Raw genomic sequence first — 19,375 nt, 5'->3', positions numbered from 1 at the left:
GGCACTGAAAGTTTCTAATAAGCGCAACATTCCAGATTCTGACATGGAAAACTGCCATGCCATATATCTTTTCTCTGCAGAGTAGAAAAGGGCTGTTTCATAAACTGCCAATATCCGACAAAATAGGGACAATGCTCTTCACAACCATCACATGAAAAGAATAGCAGATGTATATTTTTTCTATGGAGTAATTTATATTTTCGAATGGCATTTATATTTCACTGTTTCCATTGCTAAAGATGACAAGAAGCATCTTGGACCACGTTTCTGACAAACATAACATCCTTGTTTTTCCTGCACATGTTTCACTCTAATTAAGGTCCTCAAAATGAATAGGTAGGTCTTCAGCAATTTTACTCTACCCATTGAAACAAATGGTCTGGGAAAATCATTTTGTAGGGACGTGGCTAGAAAGACCCTGGACTGAAAGGCAACAACATAGCAAGCTTAAGTGAAATGCCTTCACTTAAGGCATTGATTTGTAAAATCTCTATATTCATATCAAAGCTGGAGGAATGTTTTAAATCAACATTAACTGGGCCAAATCAAACGTTTTCAAGACAAGATGGTTCCATATTGATTTCAGAGGCTGATTTTCATGGATTACTCAACTACTGTTGAGGTGGGGTAGCATGACATCCTGCTACTACTGTATTTTGTGTCTCCATACCATCACCATTTGGCACGCAAGCCATGCTTGATATATTTAGGAACTCAACAAGAACTACTGCATCAGCTGGGATTCTGCAAGCATCAAGGAGCATCTGGCTCAGGATCTACAGCTCTACATAGAAGTAAGATTCCTTAGATCAGCAAAATGTTATGAGAACAGCATATGAAATGCTGTTGATACAACCTGGAACTAAGAAAGTACCTGATAACGACACCACAATGAGAACAGAACAAGAGAAAATTGACTTTCCTGAAAAGAAGCTAGGACTAAATCAATTCATTAGATGAAGCCAATGATCAATCTTGAAGTCAGTCCTTCTTTGTATCTTCAAGAATTACCTTAACACCAACATGAAGTTAGAAACTACTTGTACTGCAAAGGAAGGTCAAAATGTAACCAAGAAGAGTAAACTAAGTTTTAAGGAACATTTTTTCTTCCCCCCCCACTTTTTTTATTTTTATTATTAATGTGCAAAGTCATTCAGTCTTGTAGCTCATCAGCAAAAAACACCAGAAAGAATAACCATGACATTGTGCTCAACATGAACATGCAATTCTACAGTATTTCCAGGTAGAGATAATGCTTTAATACCACTTTATTTGCCACAGGTAAAACTGTGCAGAATGTCACTTAGGTTCTTTCTAGCCATAACAAAAGCACGGTAACAGAACAAGCACAGAGAAGGGCCGTGTTTTCCTGTCATCATACCACACAGGAGCAAGCTACACATCTGCCTTGTTTAAAGGTTGGTTAGTTTGGCTAGTTTTACCTCAGAAAAGTGAGGTCTGACTGAGCAAGTTGTCTTCTATCAGGAAGAAAGGAAAAGTATGTAGGCTTAACAAAGATACTGGTAAAAAAAAAAACTGACAAACAGGCTGCAATCTCAGCATGCGTTCCATATACAATTTAGCAGGACGTTCTAGTCCTCAGTAAAGTAAATCTCTGGAACATCCTTCCATTACATGTACAAGATGGGAGAAAAACAGAAAAAAAAGAACAGCGACCCATCACTGAATCAGAATTGAGTGCAGCTTATTTATGAAAGATCAGTGATGTAGTTGTTTACTAAAGCAACAGATCAACAAGTAAACAAATAGCTGAGTTAAAGGCAAAAAGGGTTTCAGGCTAGGACTGCCAATCTATACCTATCACCTAGACCCATGATATTGTCACCACCCCTGGCAGTGTTTAAGTAGATGTTGGACGTGGTGCTTAGGGACACGGTTTAGTGGGTAACATTGGTAGTAGGGGGATGGTCGGACTAGATGATCTTGGAGGTTTTTTCCGACCTTAACAATTCAACGATCAACCTTAAAATTCAACAATTCTGGAGATCCATCAGTGTTACAAAAACAAAGTTTCATCTCCTTTTCTTGAAAATATGAGTCAAAAAGACAGACTGAGTTTCTCCCTATCCTTCACAATACCATGCAAATGTTAACAAGAGAGATTCCTTCCCACCTTTAAGAAAAAAATTCTAACCCTCCCTGTCAAGTGACAAGCACTATCAGGGTCATTTCAACTTCAAGGAGTTTCACCCTAAAAGAAATTCTTTCCATTCCCTTTCCTGTTTGTTATGATTAACTCAGCATGCATTTACAATCTCCTTCATACTGAAGCCGAATGTTATACAAAACCCTGAATTTTTAAACACTTAATAAAATGGCATACAAAAAACAAACAAAGATCTGAAGGTCCGTTTCATGGTTTGGTAAGCATAGAAATATTTATAAGTATAATTACTGTGAAGTTGGATGAGCAAGAACAGGAACTGTCTCAATCTTCTGAGGTTCTGCTGACTGTTGTTTATCGTTAACGAAGCTAAGAGGTAAGACTAAACACAAGAAGGTATAAGCAGCAGCTGCTTGCAGAGCTGAACCACTTTTAGATTTTTAAATAATGACATCACACCATTTTTTTTCCCAGTCATATGGATAACTCCAGCACAGATTATCAGAAGTTGCACAATAGTAAAATTAGCAGTCAGAGCAAAAGGATACAAATGTAGCTTCACTGGCTGAGAGCCAATTTCAAACTGGTATTGTCCTGCTCTTTAAGAGCAAAACAATCTTTTGGAAGAAATCCTATTGAAAAACTCAATAGATGTTCACACATTCAAATTCCAGTATTGCTGATCATGATGTAGAATTCAGTGACAAGGCCAGCAATGAGTATCTGAAGCAGAACCTGAATGGATGCTATTTTCTTTAAGTGCTTATTCTTTTGTACGGATCATAGTTATAAAATATTTGACTGCCAATAATTTGGGAATTCTCGTCAACTGATTTAAACAGTGTATTTTGTACTCATATAGTCTTTGTCTTAGACTAATAACAAAATCTTCCCAACATCATAGTACAGAATATTTCTGTACTATAACAAATGAAGTAGAAACAGTAGAGTGGAGCATCAACTAAAATTCTCAATTATCAGACCAACTAACATTAAAAAAAAAATAAAAATAAAAAGTAGTATTTCACAGAATAATTCACACTGGATGGTACCTCAGGATATCATCTAACTGAACATCCTGCTCAAAGCACTGGATTCAGACAAACTCGCTTAGGCCTTTGTCCAGTCTGGTGTTAAGAACTGTAAAGTATGTAGCTTCCACTGCCTGTCTGCACTACCTGTTTCCATCCCCCTAGTCCTCGAGGTGAATTTTGCTTCCTAATGCCAGATCAGAACCTCACCTGTTCTAGATTATGAGCACTGTCATCTCCTATCCTCCTTAAAGGACCACCTCCTTTCCACTTGAAGGACCTGCCCCTGTCCTACTAACCTCTTCTTGGGTATCACAAGGCAGCTGTTGAGTCCCCCCCAAACTTTGTCGTCTCAGCTATGCAGACCCAGCTCTCTCAGCCTCTCTGTATGTTCTCCAGCCCATCATTTCAGTGTCCAGCCACTGTGTTAGCTTTAGTTTAATCAATCTTTCTCATGTACTTGAGGAATCAAAACTGGATGTGATACACCCAGTGCAGTCTAAGGAATGCTGAATGCTGACAACCTCCTGGTCCTCCAGCTTAATGTGTTGCCACCAGAAGACAGAGACATGCTGACACATCCATCAGCGCACAGGTCATTTTCAGCAAGGCTGCTTCCCAGGCAGGCAGCCCCCAGGCGATACTGTGACAAGAGACTCTCCCACCCCAGGCATGAGAACTCGCATTTATCCTTGTTGAATGCCACAAGGTTTGTTACGGTTCATTCCTCCAGCCTCTAAATCACAGAGCACTGTCCTCAACCATGCCAATGACTCCCGAAGTCAGATGTCACCTACAAATTTGATGAGGATAGGCTTCATCTCCTCCAGGTCAGATAAAGGTACAAAACAGGATAGGTCCCTGTCCACTTGTAACTGATCTCCAGGCAGCATACAAACCACTAACTGCAAATTTTTTGAGCCTGACAGTCCAGCCACTGTCTCATTCTTCTAACCTTCCCATCCAAAACATAACGCTATAATTTGGTTACGCAGATGCTGTGAAAATTGTGCGAGAAGCCTGGATAAACATCAAGGTAGATGATGGGCAAACTGTCATAAGCAATATTAAATCTAACCTGATAGAACTTATTGTGTCAGCAATACACAGAAAGCTCCCAGAACTACTGATAAAGATTATTTAAAAGATACTCAGGGACTTCACAGAAGGCTATTTTAATGATTGTTTAGGAAAAAAAAAAAAAAAAAGAAGAAGGAAAAAAACAACAATTACACTAGATTTCTTACTCTTAGCAAAGAAAACATAGGGATGAAGAAGAATATGCTTATAAGTCCCTGAAGAGAAACACTAAATTTCACCACCCAAGATAAGAAACCAAAATGCATTATCCCCCTTATCCATGAATAATGCAATGGGAAAGAGTTCGCACTACAGCAAACAAAGCATAATTACTCAGAAATTAAAATTCTTGAGCCATGTAATTGATTATTTCATATGAAGCTGCAGCAGATATGTTGACCTCTACTTAGTGGACTTCTAGTTGAGGAAATTTTCATAGTGGCCCCCACAGCTGACTAGAAGTCAGGCAACACTTGCTGGGAGTCAAAGAAGAATGGTTCGTTTAGTGGTGTGGGTCTTTTTTTGCTTCGTATTTGTTTTTTTCCTACCTGGTTACCTGATGTTAAATCACAGCGAGGAGGTTCTAACTTATTTTAGATACATCTTATCATTACTTTTCCCACAGTTATTCCTGTAGCTGCCACAAATGACTGTGCTAAGAGATGTGGCTGAAGCAGCTGGTAAGAAAAGACGTGATTCAGAAGAATCTCTAAGGTGCAGCTTTAACACCGCTGACCTACAGGAATACTGAATGTAGTAAAACAAGTGAACACTGACACAGCTGGGTAGTCTACACGAGAATGAGAAAAAACATTAACAATGAACATCTTTCCTAGGAGGAAAGAGTGTTACTATGCATATATGTAAATATCCATATTTAATATGCAGCCACAAAATTTTCTTAGGCATAGAGCAAGGCAGATATCTAATTAACGGTTTGTGCACACAAAGACATAGTTTGTATCACATTACCAAGCACAACAGCACACTATACATTGACAGCATGAGTATAATCTTATATATTTAACAGTACATAAAAATGCAGCAGTAAAGTTGAAACTAAAAGTCATTACAGAATGCAGTATCTATTGCTGCAGAACAGTATGATGTAAAGAATGGTCAGTTATTTCTAAGAACTATTTTCTAATGAAATAAGCTTTACGCAATCACACTGTGAAACTCCTCCCTCCACCTCAAGATTTTTTGGAGCTTGTTTGACTCAGCAAGATTTGAAAAAAAAAAAAAAAAAAAAAAAAACACAACACATGAGTAATTACACTTACAGGAATTTAATTAGGAAAAAAATTACACAACCACAGAGAAAAAGTACAAGGTGTCCCAAGTCATCCATTAGGGCTGGAGCTCTCCTACAAAGGAAGGCTGAGAGAACTGGGGATGGTTAGCCTGGAGAAGAGATGTCTTACTCTTCTAAGGGAGACCTTAGAGTAGCCTTCCAGTACTAAAAGGGAGCTTATAAAAAAAAAAAACAACAACAAAAAAGAAGATGGAGAGAGACATTTTATACTGGCAGATAGTGATAGGACAAGGGGTAATGGTTTCAAACTAAAAGAGGGGAGATTTACTGTAGATGTTTGCAAGAAACTCTTCATGCAGAGGGTGGTGAGGCCCTGGCACAGGCTGCCCAGAGAAGCTGTGGATGCCCCATCCCTGGAGGTGTTCAAGGCCAGGCTGGATGGGGCTTGGAGCAACTTGGACTGGTGGGAGGTGTCCCTGCCTATGGCAGGGGGTTGGAACCAGGTGGTCTTTAAGGTCCCTTCCAACCCAAACCATTCTGTGCTTCTAAGATTCTGTGAAGTCGGTAAGAAACAACAACATTGTCAGAACTATCAAATCTCAAACTCCTAGGTTAGCAAAGCACTGCTTGCACTTCATTCAGAAGCCTCCAGTAGCAATAATGATTTTTCAGGGATCTAGGATAAGAGACTAACAGAAGTTCAGAATTCCAGCAAGCCCCTCTGACCTAACAGCAGCAACCTCAATACATCTAGAAAACTCTGCTGGAGCTCAACTGGTATTTGCTAGTCTGTTTTTTGGTGTGTCACTCTGAGCAACCACCTTCACAGCTCTCACCCAGTTCATACAATCTCACCTGTCCTGTCTCCTTTGCAAGCTGGTGAAATTCTACATCTGAAGAAAAGTGGAAACATGCAAAACAGTTCTCACATTGCTGTGGATTAAAAATGACCATTGTGTTTACCTCTCTCAGTCTTCAAAAAGATGGAATTGTTTCCTATGCAAACAAGGCTGCGTGCCTGAAAAGAGACAAATATACCAGGAAAGTTGCAGAACAGCAGAAAATCTGAGAGGGGGAAGACAGCCACCTCCAGACCAACTGCCAGGTAAGGGAGAAAGGATCTAAGTATTCACAGGTTTATCCCAATAGGTTCTGATTCTGTCAGGCAGTTCCTACAACTGCCTATGGTATCTCTGTCAAATTATTCAGTGAATAGACAGTTGTCCAAAAAAAGGAACTTGAAATAGCGAGTTACTGTTTGATGAAGGATTTTAACTATTTGGACACCATTTCGTTGTTTTACATAGCTTAACCCAGATCAAAGAATTTAGGGATCAGACTTGGGTGTCTCTTGATATCAGCAACATAAAGGGAGGGAACCATGGAAGTGCCAAAACAAGACCCATGTGTTAGCACATTCTATGAAATAATAAAAAAAAAAAAAAAATCAAAGCTATTTGAAATTTTTCCTCATGTAATTGTCCTTGTTGAACAATCACATCTCCCATCTGAACAGACCAACAACCTAAAAGTGATTTCAGTTCAAGTTACCGCACCTCCGCATATACTGGCTATGTGCAGAGAAGCACCTTCCAGTCATTTAGCTAGCTGTGTCTCATTTAGCATGTGACAAGAACAGTAGCTCTTCAAAATGGCAACACTAGAACAACAACTGTGTAGTTTTATCATTAGGCACCAATTTCATACCACACTTTGATGGAACCTATGACAAACTGAGCAGTCCCCAGTGGTTTCACTTGTTAGCTTTCCAGTATCAGACTGGAGCTCACTGACATAGCATAGCCTTAAACTAATTCCTGCCTTCTCTCAACTCCTACCACAGGTTCCATACTGTCAAACATAAAACGCTTTTCTCTAAGCCTCAAATGGAAGAGAACAGAGGAGTAATGACAACACTGCTGAGAAAATAGGCCGTGGGTTTGTAAATACAATGGGTTGTTTTGCATTAGTCCAATGAACAAAATTATTCTCACACTGGGTTTGCATTCATCATCAATTAGAATTTTTACATGACAAACCCAGAGCATCCTGCTGAACCCAAATCACAGCTGGCAATCCTTGCGTGGCAACACAACCCTCTTTGAAACGGCTCCCTTCATTGCTATAGAGGAAAAAAACCCAACACACTAGGAACAATAATAATAAGCTGTTGTCCTGACAACCTCACAAAGGCTCACTTTACTACAGCCGAACAGCAAGATAACCTGGTCACCTTAAACTGCTCCCAATTCTTCCAGAGCAGCTGGCCACTACAATAAGCAAGACGTATAGTGTGTTTGCACCCATATATATGATATGCACATTAGGCATGCAGATGTATGCATGTACACAGCCACATTTTTTCACTTTGTTTCCACTTTATGTCACACTGGCATTGCAATGAGATTTCACACTAAAGCATGTCAAGTATTCATTTTCAACGCTGAGAGTCTAGAAAAATACTTGGTGGTGCTTGTTTCCTTGAATGTTCTTTAGGTATCTAAAAGTAGGAACTAACTAGTATTGAACTGAAAACCACAAATGAAAACAACCAGAGAAGAAGAGTGTGATTAGGTAACCCACAGCTCTCAGATGAAAAAGTGAATAAATAAACAAGCAAAACAAACAGAAAAAAAGACCACAGACTGAAATTCCATATCTTTCACAAAGGCCTCCTCCAAAAAACATGAGAGAGAGTACACACACTCTTTTCCAGAGCCAGTTTTGCTAACTATGCATTAATTGCAGGACTTTTTACTCCCCCAAGTGAGGGGAAAGAAAACACACAAGGGTTTTAACACTATATGCATTTATAACATCTGTAGAAAGCTGTATTCTCATCTTAGTCCCCCTCCTGTTCTCACCTCTCTTAATTGCCACTTAGTTCTCAGATCCTTACACAATTTACCAGAGTTGATGGAAATAAATATTAAAAAAAAAAAACATGGAAGACAAAATAAGAGTATTATACAGTGGTCCAGATTCTCTCTCATATATACAGAGAAAACAAGTATCAAAAAACATGCATGCACAAACAAAAGAGAAAACAACTTCTGAGTGAGTTCAATAGCATACATTAGGTTTTGAAAACATTCTAATTCTATTTAATTTACTTCCACAAAGCCTCTAGTGTTTTGGGGGTAGCTGTCCTTATGGGTACATTTTATTAGGTACTGTAATCTGCTGTTTATGTTACCTGTAAAAGCAGTTCCATAATTTCATCATAGATTGTATCAAGGTTAAAATAAAGGTTGGTGAACCAAAAGGGAAATGGAAGCACAAGTTGTTGATTTGTATCAGAGCTTTTTATCTGTATTATGTGTCCTCTGACACGAATCCCTTCAAATCATTTTTATATCACGTAAACCTGAGAAGTTGGATTTTGAAACACCTATGATTCAAAAGCCTACCTAAAAGATGAGGTAGCAGGCAGGCATTATCGCAGTCAACAGCCACGGTGCCAGGGAGAATTCGTGGGAAGAGGGCATGGAGGGAGAGGGAAAAGAAGGAAGAACGGCAAGCAGCATAGGAGGATTACAGTAATGTCTGCAAAGCTGGCTATGTCACTCTGCAGGATGCAGGACAACAAATGAAGACATTATGTAAGAAAAGAATCAAAGTCAATGGCAAAACTCCAAGCTCTGTGCTCAGAATTTCATTTGAGCATCTGAATTTGCCAAGCTGCTGAGGGGGAGGGGAAAGACATGACAACTTCAGCTACTGCCACCTTCCAGCTTCCTAGCTACTACAGCACAATTTACTACCTCTCCTCCTGCCTTCTTCTGGATTCGCGTACATCCCAGGGATTCCTTCCTCCCACTGCAGTATCTTTCTACATCATATCTCTTAGCTTTGAGAAAAAAGAGAAAGCTTTATACTAAAGTGAGGAACGTCATTTTCTTAAGGAATACAGATCCCCAGATGCCGGTATCTAAAATAAATGTCTACTTCCTTTCAAACATTACCGTTCTTAAAATGCTTCACAGCAGACCCAATAAGGCTTCTTGCTCACAGGTTCAAGAAGATGGGACAGCAGCTGCTTACGTTTATTACATGCTCAGGAGATTATCTCCATAAGGATTCAAGACACACTTTAAATAAGACCTTTAATTATGTATGAGCTGATCATTATTCGAAAAACTACAGAAAGCTGGAATCCAGTTATAAGCCATGAGTAGCTAACTGCTGATGTAATTACACTTTCATGATCCAAACAAGAGTCTACATATGTTCTAGTTAAGAACTCTGGTGCAAAATAATCCCAATGACATTTCTACCTACTGCTGTCCTGTCTTTAGTTAAAACTAGAGGAGTATCACCAACCATAATCATCCCTCCCAATCTCTGGTTTATTCAGTTATGCCTAGAAATGGGTTTAAACCCAGGGTCTGTGCTTTACCACAAAGGAAGGCAGGATCTCTCTCATTTGATACTGAGAGAGTAAATCAGATATTTAAGTTCACTGTTTCATAGTAAACTACAAAAAAAGGAAGACTGCTAATTCACATGAAGTCCTAGCATTTATATATATATATATATATATATATATAAACAGTTGTATGGCATCACTGGTCAGTGTCACAAGGAATTAGTGTTATTCTTAATGTAATCTGTACAAAAACAAAAAATAGAGTATTTTCAAAATAAGTGTTACACATACTTTTCCATCTACTAAAAACTAATTTCCTGATCAGAGGTATATACTGCAACAGTCTTAATGAATACTTGGCACTGGATTCTCAGATTTGGTAGACAGTTATCACAGTAATTCCCCAGAACAACTCAGTCAGAAAAAACAGGGCAGAAAGACCCTGTAAGGAGCACCCCAGCCTAAACTTCATGAACTAGCCACGTTTATAAGAGGATGAAATTTCCCTTGAAAGTAGAGGTAAAGTTAAGACCAATGCCAATTTATAAGAAGTAATGTTTTAAAGCATTGAATACTATCTAGCATATCAAAATTTTTGACTATGAGTGCAGCACCATAGCAAATAACAAACACTGCCGCCTCCTCTTTCCCTCGCTGATTCACAGTGCAGCTTACCCAAACACCAGTCAAGTCTGAACACAAACGTAAGACAAAGTACAACACTTTAAACTGAAAAGCAAAAATCGCAAGGAAAGAGAAGGGAACACTCATCAAATCGTGACATTTCAAGCTGTCAGTATGGCTACTGTTGATAATCTTGGATAACTACAGTGAGAAACTAGATAACCCAGCACCCCACCCTCTTTCCACAATCAGTAGCAGGTATCTTACATTTTCATATTAACATTGCATTTCTCACTCGTTATTACTAAACTAGATCACTGATAAGTATACAGCATGAAGCTCCTGGAAATATTTTAACATCCAGCCATCTAAATGTAATCTGAATCCCAGCAGCTAAGGCAAGGAGAAGATACTTGTTCTCTCCTGCAGGTAGAACTGCTGCTCTGCACGCAATCCTAGGGGCAATGCCCGACTACCACATCCAACATGAAGCTGACAGTGATGAAAGAAGTGCCTTGGTTCACTCGTAAAGGTCATCAAGAAAAGGAAGGGGTGTTTTTGCCTGTTTAACCACTGCCTCGCTTAGTTCCTTGACTCTTGTCATTTCCAAAAGCATTTCACAATGTACTTAAGTAATAGTACATATCAGTACATGTCTACAGAACATACCATATTATCTTTCTTTCAGGATGACAGCACAGAAACCTTTAAAATTCCTTGATTTGCACAGTAAGCAAATACCAGCTAGGGAAAGATTGAGCTTTTGTTTAGTTCTGGGTTTCACATTATACCCTCGGCATCTATGAGTGACATCTTTAATTGATCCAATATGATTGGTGAAACAGCCTGGCATCCTTACAAGCAACTACTCCTTGTCATACCTAAAGTGCTGCGTGACCTGGTAAGGTAACCCACTGGGCATGCAACACCAAGACAACACGTTCAGAGACCTCTCTGTGATCTTGCCTTATACGAGTGCTACATAAATTATAAATCAACTTTTGTATGGTAATGCATCATAGCTCTTGATGATTTAAACATTTTTGCATTAATAATAAAAGATATTTCAGAGATCAAGTTTAAGACTCGAGTGTTTCAGAGCTACTACCTAAGAAACAAACGAGGAGCAAATCTGGCACTCCAGTGACAGCAGGGACAGTTTTGGAAGGACAGAAGAAATAAACTAATAAAGCATCAGGCCCTGGCTTTCTGATACCTAGCAGGCTGTGATGCACCGTGTGCCTGAACCCAACTCCAAAAGATTTCAGTCCAACATAGCTAGGCACAAAATCTAGGGGAAAGAAAGAAAGAAATTAAAAAAAAAAAAAAAAAAAGTGCAGCAAGATTGTTTATCTATTAGGGTTCTTTCTAAAATGAAGTCCAACAAACTATGCAATAACCGAGCCGATAGCATTGTTTCTTTACATTTTCAGCCTTTCCTATCCAGCTGCCTTCCTTTAAAGGAACCTGAGGGTTTTCAGAACTATACTGCAACTCAGCAAGCTTCCTTTAGGTATTGGTCGTGCACATACAAAACGATGCCTGTAAGCAGCTGAACTAATGAAAGGGCTGAACTGCATCAGCTCGCAGGCAAACTTTAAGTTCTGCTCGGGTCTAACCAGCGCTGAGCCGCTCAGGAAGGCAGCTTACTGTTCACATGAAGGGGAAAAAAAAAAAAAAAAAAAAAAAAGCAGAGACAAACGCCGGAGCAGCGGGCTGCAGAAGCGGATTACACGCTCGCCTTCCCCGGCGGATAGCTGAGAGAAGAAAGCCATCTAGCGTTAACTTCCCGAAGCAGGGACCGCACACAAAAGAGCCGGGGCGCACCAACACCAGCGCCTCCCTCCCAACTTCACCCGCTCCCCGCGGCAGAACCCCCAAAACTCGCTCCCAGCCGAGGGGCCGGGCCCCCCGAGCTCCGCCAGCTCCCCCCGGGCTCAGCCCCCAGCTGCGGGCACCCAAACTTCGGGGCAGCGCCGCCGGGACCGCCCGCGACCCCCGCTCCCGAGCCCCCGGTCCCCCCCGGGAGGGCTCCGCAGCCCCCGGGGCTGCTCGCTCCGGACCGGCCCCAGCCCCAGCCCCGGCCCCAGCCCCAGCCCCGAGGCGCCCCGAGGCGGCAGTGCGGGGAGCGGGGCGCCCCGTCCTTACCTGCCGCTGCCGCTGCCCTGCCTGCGCCTGCTGCGGCCGCGGGACCCCCATGGCCCGCGGGGCTCCGCTGCCCGGCTCCCCTTCACCGCCCCCCTCCCGCAGGAGGAGCCGTTAACGGAGCCGGGCGGGGGGGAGCGGCCGTTGGGGTCGCGCGCTGCTGCTGCAACCGCTGCAACCGCTGCTGCTGCCGGTGCTGCTCCCGCGCCCCCCGGCACCGCTCGCGCTCTGCCCGCCGCTCGCTGCCGAGTGCGCCCCAGCCGCCGGACGGGGAGGGGAGGGCGGGGGCGGGGCCTCGCCCCCCGCCTCCCCGCCCACAAGCCCCGCCCCTCCCCGCCGTTGGCTCCGCCGGCTCGGCCCCTGGGGAAAGCTGGTTTCTCATTGGTCAGTGGGGCTGTCGCGCAAGGCCCCGCCCCGCCTTCGCCCTGCCCTGTGAGGGAGCGGGCGGCAGGTGGGGGGGGGGCCGTGCCCGCAGCCCCGAGCCTGAGGTGCTGCGAGCGGTGCCGGCTCCGAGCTCTGTCCCTGCGCACCCGAGCCCGGTGTGGGCGCTCGAATTTCCCTAAATTTCCCTAAATTTCCCTATTAAAGTCCTGCGGGAGGCCGTGTCTGCGATCCCGGGGCCCGCTGCCACGCACACGGCGGCTGGGAGCCTCTCCTCGCTGCCCGCCCTGCGCTGGGCTCAGCGGGCAGGGGCTGCCCGAGCGTACAGTCAAGGTGCAGAACGCCCGAGGCCGGCCGAATTTGGGGTTATTGTGCTTAACCGCTCCCCTAACGCGCACCTAAGCACATCCACACTCGTACACCTAAGCACAGCTTCACGCGGGCTGGTCGGTGGAACAAACTTTAAGCCATCAGTTTATCTTAACAACCCTGGCAAGCGTGACTACTCTCATCGCTTAGCGCTCGGATACCCACGGCAGCGTTACTTTTTGGGTCGAAATAACACGTCTGAGTGCTGCCATTCCTCTTCCGAGCCGCCCGCCCAGCTGGGCAGCCGGTTATTTCTGCACAGGGGCAAGACCACGGGGGAATAATGTTATTGCCTCAGGAAAAAAAAATATATATAAATAAATAAATAAACAAACAAACAAAATGATGTTATAGGTGGTATCCTTCCTGGAAGGTCGCTTTATTTAAGAACTAGCGGAGGAAAGAAACGCCAGCGGAACGATGCGGAGCACGGGCTGCCCCCTCAGTCAGGAGCTCCCCTTGCAGCGGGCGCTGCCAGCCGCCGCTAGGTGTCCCCTGCGCCGGGGCTGTGCTCCGCTCGCTGCTTGTTGCCGGTGCTGCCTGCTCGGTGACTGACTGACCTGCCCCGGCTGTGGCTGATTTTCTGCAGCCTGGCTCGTCAGTGCGGCTGAACTGTTCCGTTCTCAGCTTGGCTGCGGTTCCCGTGCGAGCTGAGGAAGGTGGGTACGGCGCTGCACGAACAGGTAGCAGAGCCGTGGTGTTTTGTGCGCTAAGAACAACATTTGCATTTACTTACTGGGTTTTATCTTAAAGACTCGTTTTATAAAGCACTTTGGATGCAAATCGGCTTCCTCCAAGCATATTCCAACTGCAATCCCAAAGAACACTACGCTGAAACAACATTGGGCTGAAGTTATCTGTAAGTCACGGCATTTCCTTACCAAATGAAAAAATGCTGCTCGATCCCTACCAGACCGCAGCGGTGAGATTAACTCCTTCCTGCATGTAGGGTGAAGTATGTCACAGGGCTTAATTTGGAGACGAGAAACACTTACATATGCTGCCGATGTGGTGCCTCTGAGGCTGCCGCCCACCAGTGAGGATCAGGCTGACTGTGGCACAGCATGTGAAGAGAGAGAGAGAGACTTCTCAGCTGACTGAACGCGCTTTGCGATGGCATCATGCTACCTTACTGTTGCTACCTCACTTCACAGGTCGAAACGATTACAGCCAGCAAGCCAAATGTGTTTCGGTTGCATTCCCAAAATTAAACATTACCTGCACCTTGACAAGATCCAGCACACTGATATGTATTAGGGTTTTGCTGTGAGAGGAGTCTGAAGGCTTTCTGCAATCACTGTTTTGTTTTTTTTTTTTTCCCTCTTTCTTTTCCTTTCCTTTTTTTTTCCTTTCCTTCTTTTCCTTTTTTTTTTTTCCCCTCTCTCCCACTCTCACGCCCTCAGTATCATTCCTTTTGGCTTCCAGGCTACCATCTGTGTACCCTCAGGGAGTCAACAAGAGAAGAACAAGGGCCAGAAAGCAGAACACAGGTGAATGGAGGTAAACAGGAGCTTCTTGAAATAGCAAAGGGCTGTTCAAGCCTCTGGAGCACAAAAGCAAACAGGATAAGAGGAATCCCCTGCCCAAACTGAAAACTGAGAAATATTAAAATGTAACTGAAAAGGGTACAGAGAAAGACGACGACCAATTTTCCTTTAAGTTTCTAATTCTTCCAGGTTGCATGTATTTTACTTGAACTTTCTAGTAAAGGACACTCGCCTTGGGATAAGTTGCTTACAGCAGAACAGTCCAGCCCTTGGTGGTATGATCCAGGGTGCATTGTAAGAGTTCAGGTAGTGGCCAGAAAGCATACAGAAGTAAGGCGGAAGATGTCCCACAGGCCCCAGCTCTGATTAAGAGGGGTGCCAGCTTTTCCTGCAATGTCTTCACCTCACCCCCTCACATTTAATTTCAAATAGGTGCAATGCCTGCCCAGCTCAGCCACAATGAAGCCAGTCCTCAGACACTTTTAACACTCAGGGAGTTGTTTCAACACCTCCTACAGGCTGTTTGTTTCCAGTGATGTAAAGACAAATCTAAAACCAAAAGTGGACTTTTCCACTCGTTGCTGGGGAAGTGGGTCGGAGCTGGGGAAGTGGGTCAGAGTGGGATCCCTGGATGCGGTGCAGGAGGTGGAGAAAACATCCGGTAGCCACATGATGAGGCATGTTCTGCTGACACAAGGCGCTCAGGAACAGGCAAGCTGAAGAAAGTTCAGGTTTGTTTCCTCAGCCTTGGGCGCAAGCCTAGAATCTGGATGAAGCAAGTAGGCGCTGAGCACAAGATCTCACCGATGCCTAAAGATGTCATCTCACTCTCACATCTCTCCGCTGACATGGCTCAGTTATTTTCGGATGCAGTGAATGGGGTGAGGTGCTCTGGAAAGCCTGGCCTTTGGAGCACCCTCGGCTCCCCCTGGTCACACCAGAGGGAAGCTGTGGGCAGCAGCAGGAGGCAGCCGCTGGCTTCGTGCCCTCCCTGTGAATCACGGAGCCATCCGCAGGCTGGAGCTAAGGTCGGCACTGCAGGCAAATCCCCAGACTGCAGGCTTCTGTAGATCCAGCAGCCCTGGAGCCACAGACACACAGGAGCTCTTTTTCTAGTAACCACAACTGTTGGGCAGTTTCTTGTACTGCAGGGTAGGCTGAGGGTGGATTTTTGCTCCTCTAACCCCAAGCTGCCCTTCTGCTTGGACATTATTTGGGTGACGCTGTGTACTCACAATCTGCAGGGTGTCCATTTCACACGCTGCTCTTGAAGCACAGGCACAATTTACTACGCTAGTATTTCATCCCACCGGCTTCCCTAAACTATAAGCAATTCAGTGAAACAAAACGTCCTTTGTATCCTCTGAAAATGGTTTTGAAAGCCCACATGGAGGAAAATAGTATTGGTTTTAATTAGCAATATCCTTCAAATGAATCCCCTATTAACCAGAGGAACATGCAATATTTCATCTCACTTCCTCTAGTTTACTTACTACTGCCTCTCTCCTCTGTGGTTTACCAGCAGGAAACCACTGGAGGGGACATATCCAGATAAGATTAAACAACATACAATTATTATCTTTACTATTACCAGGCTGGCAGTTTTTTCTGCTAGATGCTGAAATGAGATTCACCGCCACTTTGGCTTCCATTCACCGTGGAAAGAAGCCATTCTTTTAATTCCACAACCCCAACCCCCAACTGTTAAAGGCTGTATTATTTTTTTTTTTTTTCCTTTCCCCTCACAGACACATACTTCAGACAATAGGCACGGTTCACCCTAGTCAAAGGCAATAGGAAGCAGCAGTGGGTGTCATGGCAGTGGACAGATTGACCTCCGGGGATAAGACCATGGTACAGCAAGGCAGCTGGAGCCTCTCTGCTGCTGAGGAGCTCTTAGGAAGCCACCAAATGGCTTCCTTCTAGTGGTGGTGACACAGCCACCTGTGTGCCCGACTGAACACATTCTGTCCTGGGTTCCGCCTGGAGGACTTCCAGTGGACACAAAACCTCAAGGGTACAGAAGAGAGGCAGGCAGAAGCAGCAAAAAAGGCAGATTTCTCCTGTGCCCTGCTGATCTCACTGCACCATGGATAATCTCAGTCTGAATTCCCTATCCATTGTCATGCAGGGTAGCATGCAACCACTTTGCAGAGGTGTGGGCTGACTTGCATAAGGCCTGTGAAATACACAGCATCACACGTACCACTTTTCACGAGAACAGGAGCAATAACAACTAGTACCTAACAAGGATGATCAGCTTCTGCTTGAAAACAAACAAACAAAACAAAAAAAACACACACCTCCCACAGCCTTTTATGTGGTCAGTGCTCTTCTGCACTTCCCACAGAGCGCTGCTGCGCTCTTTATCAGGAACCTTCATTGACTGGAAAAGACATCTCTAATCCCTGAGCTGCTCCACAGATAGCGAGACTTCACTCATTCCCAAGGAATTTCTCCTGCCAGGTAACACAAAGTTCACCCAAGAAGGGAACCTCCTCACTGCAGATAGGTCACAACACCCAACTCTGCTGAGGAAGGAGGGGAAAGGACTGGAGTAAACTGGTGTGATGAGGCATGTGGGTGAAGTCAGCCAGGGAAAGAGCACCCAGAGACAGGCTGTTTCAGCACATCTCCCAGGCAACTTCTGCTTGCAGGTCTCTTAATGTCTGCATCTCACTTTAGGCAGGCTGATAATAGGCCCCAAAATTCCATTATAATTATCACTGAGTTCAGGTTTTATTATAACCACCTTTTTTTTTTTTTTTTTTTTTTTCTGGTTGCCATTACTTTGACAAGCATGCTTTCTGGGACTGACATTTTCCAGACTTCATTTTAGCACATGTCAAGTTTGGGGTATTTGAAAGATAAAGGAAAATCAGTGGAGCTATTAAAGCACATGAAGATTATTTTCCACATGGTCCAAAGAGAACTTGTGCATTGACTAACTCAGAGAAATCTGAAATTAGAACTGTAAACATAATTATTTTGCAAAAATCCTTAGTTCTTGATAAAATAAATGCCCAGAGTTGTTTGTGGGTTTTTTTTGTTGTTTTTTTTTTTTTTTTTTTTTTTTTTTTTTTTTTTTAAAAAGAAGTTTTATAGTTGCAGCATTTCTCAGTTGGCAGTTTTACTATGTTCATTAAGGCTTTCTTATGAATTATTTTAACAGTCTGTAATGAGATATAATTGGATTTTTTTTTTCAGAAGTGGAAAAAAAAGATTTTTTAATATTTTGACTAGACAGTTCTTTCAATAACTGAGGCAGGCTGAAAAAGAAAGGATGCTGAAATCACTATTGATCTCGCTACTTTAATCTAATTTATTTGGGAAAGACTAAAGGCAGTGATGCAAAGTATGGGAAATCCATTGATAGACAGAGAGATTGATCTTTGTTAAGGGCATTCTACTGGAAGAAAACTTGTTAATATCTTTTCAATCTCCCATAAATTCTTAGACTTAAAAGCTCTAAAGGCCCATTTGTGATAATCCAGTTTGACCTCCTGTATATGACATGTCATTGAACTTCCATGAATTAATTTGTGCCTCAGCTAGGTGTCTTCTAGAAAAGTTTCCTGTCTTTCTATGTGCGTTCTCACTGATGGAAAATTTACTGAAGTCCTTGGTAGGTTGCTTCAATTACATTCACCGTTAAAAATGTGTGCATTATTCCTAGTTTGATCTGTCTGCCTTTCAGTTAATGCACCTTGCTTTACTTTTGTCCACTATACTGAAAACTCCATTCATGCTGTGTCCTCTGTGCTGGTACATACAGATTATAACTGAGTTATTTCTCAGTCAGTTCTCTTAGAAAGTAAATAGGTAGTATTCTCAAGAGCTTTTTGCTACAGTCTGATCTGTTTTTTGTTTCTCACAATAATTCTAGTGGCTCTTCTCTGATTTTATTTCCCTTCAAGATTTTTCTAAATACTTTTCTGAAATACAGAAGAAGGTAGATGTAGATGCTATGCTGGCAAGATCCCCTTTCTCAAGCATGTATCCATGATAAGTTGCTATCGGACATATTTGTTAATTACTTTTCAAATTGTGCCAGTAGAATATAGGCTCCTATTCTATCTTGCGTCTCTCAGTTCTGTTTTTAAGGCATTCAGTTTGAAACAGCAGATCAACTAGAAATATTCATGACTTATTCTGTAGACCTATTATATAGTGTTGCTCTGCTGACCAACATTTGGAGTTGAAATCAGTAACATTTGAATTCAGAGGAAGACACAAATCTTATAGAAGCCATTTGGCTTAGTGCATACATCAAGTGTAATGCAAATTCCCTTACCTTTGATGGCTCACACATGGCCCAAAGATGCATTTAACTCTTTATCTTTGGGGCTAAGTGGTAGATGATGAACTCTTACTTGGATAACATACACATGAAATGAATTTCACTGATAAATCTGCCTCACACAAGAGAAGCAAAGGTGAGCAATCTTCAGCCTGAGCCACATCATAACATCTGAACTGCTCTTGTTCTGTGCTGTGACAGCCTTCCAA

The 19,375-nt window shown here is 43.0% G+C and overlaps 1 protein-coding gene across 2 annotated transcripts in view; it reads right to left on the bottom strand.

Annotated features, from left to right (window-relative positions):
* SIPA1L2 (signal induced proliferation associated 1 like 2) overlaps positions 1-12,840 on the bottom strand; it is a 141,483-nt gene extending 128,643 nt beyond the window's left edge. For both annotated transcript variants that reach the window (XM_082757623.1, XM_082757624.1), the window contains exon 1: positions 12,633-12,840. The gene's annotated coding sequence lies outside the window, so the exon portion shown is untranslated. The remainder of the gene's footprint in view (positions 1-12,632) is intronic.
* Positions 12,841-19,375: the final 6,535 nt, after the last annotated feature.

The sequence above is a fragment of the Aythya marila genome (genome assembly GCF_965140915.1).
Source record: "Aythya marila genome assembly, chromosome: 3".
NCBI lineage: Eukaryota > Metazoa > Chordata > Aves > Anseriformes > Anatidae > Aythya > Aythya marila.
The sequence above is the reverse complement of the archived record's forward strand: the minus strand, read 5'-3'. Positions and strand labels throughout refer to the sequence as shown.